Source organism: Triticum aestivum, chromosome 6A (genome assembly GCF_018294505.1).
Source record: "Triticum aestivum cultivar Chinese Spring chromosome 6A, IWGSC CS RefSeq v2.1, whole genome shotgun sequence".
Lineage (NCBI taxonomy): Eukaryota > Viridiplantae > Streptophyta > Magnoliopsida > Poales > Poaceae > Triticum > Triticum aestivum.
In genome coordinates this window covers 248880331-248887387 of record NC_057809.1, presented here as the reverse complement: position 1 = coordinate 248887387, position 7057 = coordinate 248880331, and positions in this window count along the sequence as shown.

Below are 7057 nucleotides of genomic sequence, written 5' to 3'. Positions count from 1 at the left end.
CAAGCCCACCAAACGGGCGGTGCTTGGTCTACCTGACCATGGTGTCTAGTCGGTCCCAAGCCCACCTGTACCGGGTGCCACTTGGTAGACTACTAACACTACCTACAAACACCAGAAACTAGTTGCAACTCCTGGACAGAGATCGAGGCGATTAATAAGCCGAGAGGGGTTGAGTTACTGGAACTCAATGTGTGGTAGTAACTGTTCATGGATCACAAACACAGAACTCAGTTCCTGGGGACGGTTTCAATGGGACAACCCACCATGTACTCCTACATGGCCTCTCACCACTACCTTTACCAAATCATGTTCACACACTTAGCTCCCAACAGTAGGACATGTTCACACCTTCTCAATTCATCCCGATGAATCATACCTGACTCAACTATAAGAAATAGCAGGCATGACAAACAAGCATGGAAGAGTAGGCACATCAGGGCTCAAACAACACCTACTCACGCTAGTGGGTTTCATCTATTTACTATGGCAATGACAGGTCATGCAGAGGAAAGGGGTTGAACTACTGCAGCATGTAGCAGTTGAATCGTTGTTGTCCTAATGCAGTAAAAGAGAGCAGAAGCGAGAGAGTGGGATTGTATCGTAATGAACAACGGGGTTTTGCTTGCCTGGCACTTCTGAAGATATTATAGCTCTTCATCAGTGTCATCGAACACATCGTCGGAAGCACGTCTATCGACAGGGGAGAAATACCGGCAACAGAGAAGGAAAACACAATCAATGCAATGCACAATATGATGCATGATCATGACATGTCAATATGCTATGTTTTGAGCTAATGCAACTAAAACCAGAAGGGTTTGGGTCATTTTCAACCAAAGGTTCAACCCCAAATTCAAATTATGATTTTAGCTAGTGCCTTATCATGTTTTGCACTAAACAACAAGGTTAAGTTGATTAAACATGCATGAAACATGCACATATGGAAAATTGGATTTTTCTGATCATTTTTCATATATAAATCTTTGCATTTGGCATTACAAATTAATTTCTAGGAATTTTTGAAGTTTGTGATATTTTCTGGAATTTTCTGAATAAGAATAAATCCTGAAAATACTTATTGCGTCAGCATTGCGTCACTGTGACGTCAGGATCAACGGAGATGGTCCAGCTCAAACCTGACCTGTGGGTCCCGTCGGTCAGTGACTAACTGTGACACCCCAAAATTTTAACCTTGTTTTATTAATTAAAATTTTGCCAGGAAATTTAAACTTTTATTTTCTGGATGTTCTTTTGGTTTCAGGTCCTTTTTTTACCTTATTATTATAGGGTTTTTACCTCAAGTGGAAAAAACATTCCAAATATATTATTGGACTTGTTTGCCCTTTCAAGAAAAACATTTCTATTATCAGTGGAATTTATTTGCATAATTATTTTTTCTCTGAGGTTTATTCCCTAAGGTGAATTTTCATTAATTTTGGAGCTCTATTTGAACTACAACCATTTGATAAATTTATTTAAAATTCCAACCAAAATTTGGAGATGTCATGTGATGTTTTTAAATCACTTTTATGCAAAAATATCTTCTGTTCATTTGAGATTTTGAGCTCTACACCAAGTTTTCAAATCTGGTCCAGTGGGCAATTTTGCACTACAACCTAATTAAATATTTCTTTAAAACTTCCACCAAAAATATGGGATGTTCATAGGAGTATATTATTCAACTTTATGCAAAAACCCATTGATGTTCTTTGAAAGATTTGAGTGAATCAACCTCTTTTTCATTCTGGTCCAGCTTGGTGATTTGTACTGCTTCCCTATTAAATTTTGCTCTAGTGACCATGAGCTTTCTCCTGCTTGTAGTACACCATACCAAACCCTTAAGTCTAGGAGGTTGGACTCATTGGAGCACTTTTGGTTCATGAAATTATGCCCTTTTCCTTCTGTCCAGAACTGGAGTTTTGCAAAACTTACACTAACAAGTTTGAGCTTTTGGCAAACTAACCTCACCACCCTCTGTATCATCTAAAGAGACCCCAATCTGGAAATTTTGGCCACCCCAAGAGTTGCCCGGATGCCATTGCATTCTGTCAAACACCTTGAGTGCATGGACAACTTTGACATGATTTTTGTCTTTGCACTGTGACCTTGCACCTCTGGACAAACTAACATGTCCACTAAGCTCCTAGCTAACCCTAACCCAGGCCTGCTAATCCCCAGCCTTGCCCTAATCCTCTAGCAAGCCCTGGCATTCTGTCGAGCACGTCTCGTGCGTGCGCTGGGCGTGCCCAGAGCATGCGTTTTGCACGCGCGTGCGCCCGAGCTGCCGCGTCGCGCCCCTGGCCCTTGCTCGCCTGCACAGCCACTCCCCGGCCTCATCCACTCACCAGAACGCTCCAAGCCGCCCCTGGAGCCCTACAGCGATGCCGTCAGGTCGGCCACGGCGACTAGCGGCCGGCCACAGTGAGCTCTGCCATGGACGGCGCTGCCCGGACCACCAATGCTCGCCAGCTGCCCCTGGAGCCGCTCAGGCTCATCCACAAGCTTGTCCGCAAGCACTCCTCGCCGCCACGTCCCTCTGCTACTACAGAATGGCGGTCGCCGGTGATCTTATCCACGGGCACCGTCGGAACCGACCCCGATCGCTATTTAAGGAACCCCCCGAGCTCGCCAAACCCTCAAGCAACCTCTCTCACTCCCTCACTGATCCACCCATAGAAGTAGAAGGACCGGAGAGGGTCGTCTTCTTCTTCTCCGGCAACCACAGCCACCGCCACTGTCTCGATCATTCCGACACCACCAGGGCCTCCCCCTCTCCACCCTCTTCACCAGAAGCTCTCTCTTCATCTCGTGAATCCATCCCCCTACTCGATTTTGATCAGGAGCCGCCAGAGGCAAGAGCCCCACCCTGCCCGACGGCCATCGTCCGCAGCGGAGCTCGCCGCCGGCAACTCCGTCCACCCCAGGGACCCTAGCGACCACCGAAGGGACCGCCTCGGCCCTCCGAGCCCGCGGATGGCCTCGATTTCTCGAACGGTACCGCCGTTCGCCGGCGAGCATCGCCGGAGCCCTGCCCCGCTCAGATAGAGGAGGGAGAAGAGACGCGGCGACTGGTCAAACCTGACCAGTGGGCCCCCTGGACCCACTATCAGTGACCCCGAGCCAGCCCGCGTGTTTTAAGTGAAAGCGCAGTCGACCAAAGTACGTCTCCTCTGCCCGAAAGCGTATTCTTATTTGAAACATTTTCTTTTTCTGTTTTATTTTAAAAGCGGAATTTGACTAAACTTTGACTGGCTATAACTTTTTGAATATAAATCCAAATGACTTGATTCTTTCTTTTTGTTTCCCAAATATTGTCTAGTTTATTTTCATATTTATTTCAAAATTTTCCAAACAAACTTTTTGTACTGTTTTTAAAGTATGTCTTATTTGAATATTTTCAAAAATAGGAGATTGAAGTAGGAGAAAACGTTCAAAAGTTTTGGAGAGCACCTCACCTCTCCACACCTTGAACGCAAGCATTTTTGAACCCTGGCATAATATTACCGTGTGATGTTTGATACAGTTACAACACCGCCGTGACGTGGAGTATCTGTTATTTTCTTTGTGAGGATATGATCATACTCATGAGTGCATATTGGTGATCTCATATTACTGGAACTTGATAAGTTTGCGATAGTAATCGTTCTCACATGCCTTTTATGCCTACCAGAAGGAAGCCTAGAAAGCCTCTGTCTTGGGTAGACACGAGCTTATCTCTTGTTCCCCGTCGAGACGGTTGTGTTCGGTATGGCAAGATGAGGTATGATGAGTAGTGATACTGTCTGTTGGATTGAAACATATTTGGTATACTAATCATACAGGAAATACTTAAGCCTCCTGAGTCGGCCGTAAATCGAGTCTTGTTCCAGTAACCCCCATACTTGTTTCGTGCTGCCACTTGTCCCTGCCGTAGGTAGGGTACGGTTCAGTAAGTTGTCAACCCCTGTCTAGCACACACCGTACAGAGAGGCCATGGTGGAAGATACCGCCTGCATCCAGTAGGCATGCCACCTGGTCCGGGGGCATGGGTGTTTCCGGTTGGGACCGAGAGGGGGGGCACCCCTTAGAGCGCGTGATAGAATTTTGATCCCATGCTACGCGAGGTTGTAGCCTCCCCACTTAGAGTTTTTCTTAACAGGTGTCGTGGGTGATTCCAGACACGAGTAAAGTTAAGCTGGTGTGTGCAAGTCAGGCGTGTTTTCGACTAAAAGACCATAGACGGAATTAGTTCTGATGGACTAAAGGAATCCGTTACTCGTGGGTAAAGTGTACACCCTCTGCAGAGATATTATACCTATTCGAATAGCCGTGTCCATGATTAAGGACTACATCCTGGGATGTGTCAAGTGTCGGTCTTAGTATCGGTCTTCAGAAGAAAAACTACTAAACCAGAACATTGATTATGACCGGTGACGTATGATGATTATGATTATTATTATTATGGACTAACCATTTATGTTATTTGAATTATTGAGTATCCCTGGGACGGTTCTACCTCCTGGATATTCACCGTGATTATTCTTATATAAGCCCTTTATGTGGTGTCGCCCAGACACCCGACTGTGGCATGCGTATTATTTCATTTACTTATAAGCCCTTTATGTGGTGTCGCACCGACGCCCGACTGTGGCATGCTTGTTATTTCATTTACTTATAAGCCCTTTATGTGGTGTCGCACAGATGCCCGACTGAGGCACGCTTCATATTATTATCCTTTCGAGGCGTCGCTTCAGACACCCGATCGGTGCTTTTCATTTCTACTCCCTGATTGTTTACTCATGTTTTGTTTGAATGATATGCTTGCGTGCATCATGAACCTTATTTCATAACTGACGAAGTAATCATGGAGTATTTCAAAACATGATTATCAATGGCTATATTATACCTGGGTTCTTAATGTTTGCGAGTACATTCAAAGTACTCACTGGCTTGTCCCTGGCTATTGTCTTGGCCAGATTTCTTGCGTGGAGAGGAGCGTTATGATGACAGTCCCGGAACCTACGCAATGATGATAGAAGCCTCGCGAAGATAGGAGTTATCCTGATCAGCTGTTCCTGTGGGAAATGGAGTCCCATAGACGCTGATGATCCGCAAACTGCTTCCGCCATCAACCACTAGAAACCAATTGTTGTACCCATAGGCCAGAATGGTCTTGTACTTCATATTTTGTATTTTGCTTGGAGTTTCTGTAACAAGTTGGTGTCTCATCAGCTAATAGTAATCCTGGGGCTGGTGAGCACAAGGGCCACTTTTGGAAAATTAATATCCCGAAAACCCGGTCCTGACACTAACCTAACTAATCTAATTTAGTTAGCGTTAAACTAACACTAAACTAGTTTAGTTAGTGGCCTGGGGCCCACACGTCAGTGACCCAGGGGGGTCAAACTGGTGTCAACCCGGGTCAAAGTCGCCGGAGTTGACCCGGGGCTGGTCGCCCGTAAGGCCAGGGACGGCGGAGAGGTGCTGGTTTCCACCTCCAGCGACCAAATGGACGGTGGAGGGCATCTACAAGCAGCTGGGAGAAAACCGCATCTATTGGGGGTGGAGGTGGAGCTCGGGGTCGCCGGAAAAGATGCCAGTGATGACCTTGGCGGATGCTGGAGCTCGGGCGAGCTCCGGCTCGTCGCTAGGGGGGCACGGCGCGGTGCGTGGAGTTGTGCTACGGCTCCTAGGGATGCGGTGAGTGTGGTGGCATGCTCGGTTTCGAGCCAACGTGGTTGTGGCCACCACGGCGATAAGCAGAGGCGGCGGTGCATGCGGGTGAGCTTGGTGCAGTCTCTGTGGTGCGCGGCAGGGCGAACGGAGAAGGGGAGAAGGGGAAGGACCTCATAGCAGTTCCAGGGAGACGAACGGTGATCTCAGAGGAGGTCGGACGGCGACGAGGCGGCGAGGGGGATCTCCGGCGATGATCGGTGAAGACGAGATCGATGGAGGTGGTGCGGACCGTGCGAGCGCTCGGGGCTCGGCTAGCTCAGTGAAGCAGACGTTGGCGGGCCTCGTGGAAACGGTGGGGTGGCGCGAGGACGACGGTGGGCGCGTCTATGTCGACGGTACGGCGGCAGCAGCGTCGGCCATGGTGGGAGAGGGCGAGAGAGAGGAGCAGGGGGGTGAATGAGGTGCCCAGGGAATCGGGGCAGTGCCGCGGAGCTGCTTAGAGGCGCTGGTGAGGCAGGCGAGCAGGGAGGTGGCGTGGCGCGACGCGCGCGCGTGCGCTGTCTCACTCCTCTTCCTACTGGCAGAGGTAGGTGATGACTGGCACAGGCCAACTGGGCCAGCCCAGCCGGGTAAGTGGCATGTGGCCTTTCTCTCTCTCTCTTTTCCATTTAATTCGGTTTTTCTATATTTCTGTATCTGTTGGGCTTTATTAAAATTAGCTAGGCACTTCCAAAAATCCTGAAAATAATTGTGGGCTCTGTTTAGATTATTCCCAACAGCCCTCACTTATTTCCAGAATTATTTGGGCATTTAGATTATTTCAAAGCATTTAAATGCCCAAATGTGAGTAAGTAAAGATTTAATCTAGTGACCTTTTGTGTCCTAGAAAAATGTGAACAGATTTTGCCAGAGGTTCCAACCCAAGGCAAAATGATGGACATTTTAGAAGGGCATTTCAGGTTCATTGAAAAAAGATTTTAGTAATCCCTAGCTGGATTAAGGGGGGTGCTGGGGTTTCTGTCATCCCCATTTCAACTTTCTGAGAAAAGTAGACATGATGCAACACCAGATACTAGCACTAGGCATTACCAGAACTAGGGATGTGATAGGAGTTCACCTCGGTTTCCAATGCACGTGCTCTAGCTCTTGTCATAGGTCCACGTTGTGCTTGATGTGTTGGTGTGGAGTCCATGGGGATGATGGAAGGATGCTCCGCATCATCTCCCCCCCTTGGGAGAGATCCACCCACGGATCATGCTCTTCAGCACCATGGTACTTGGCCAAGTCTTTGACGTTGAAGATGTCGCTTATGTTGTACTTGTCGCGTGGGATGTCAATCTTGTAAGCATTGTCATTGTAGCATGATAGCACCTTGAATGGTCCGTCGCCTCCTGGTAGAAGC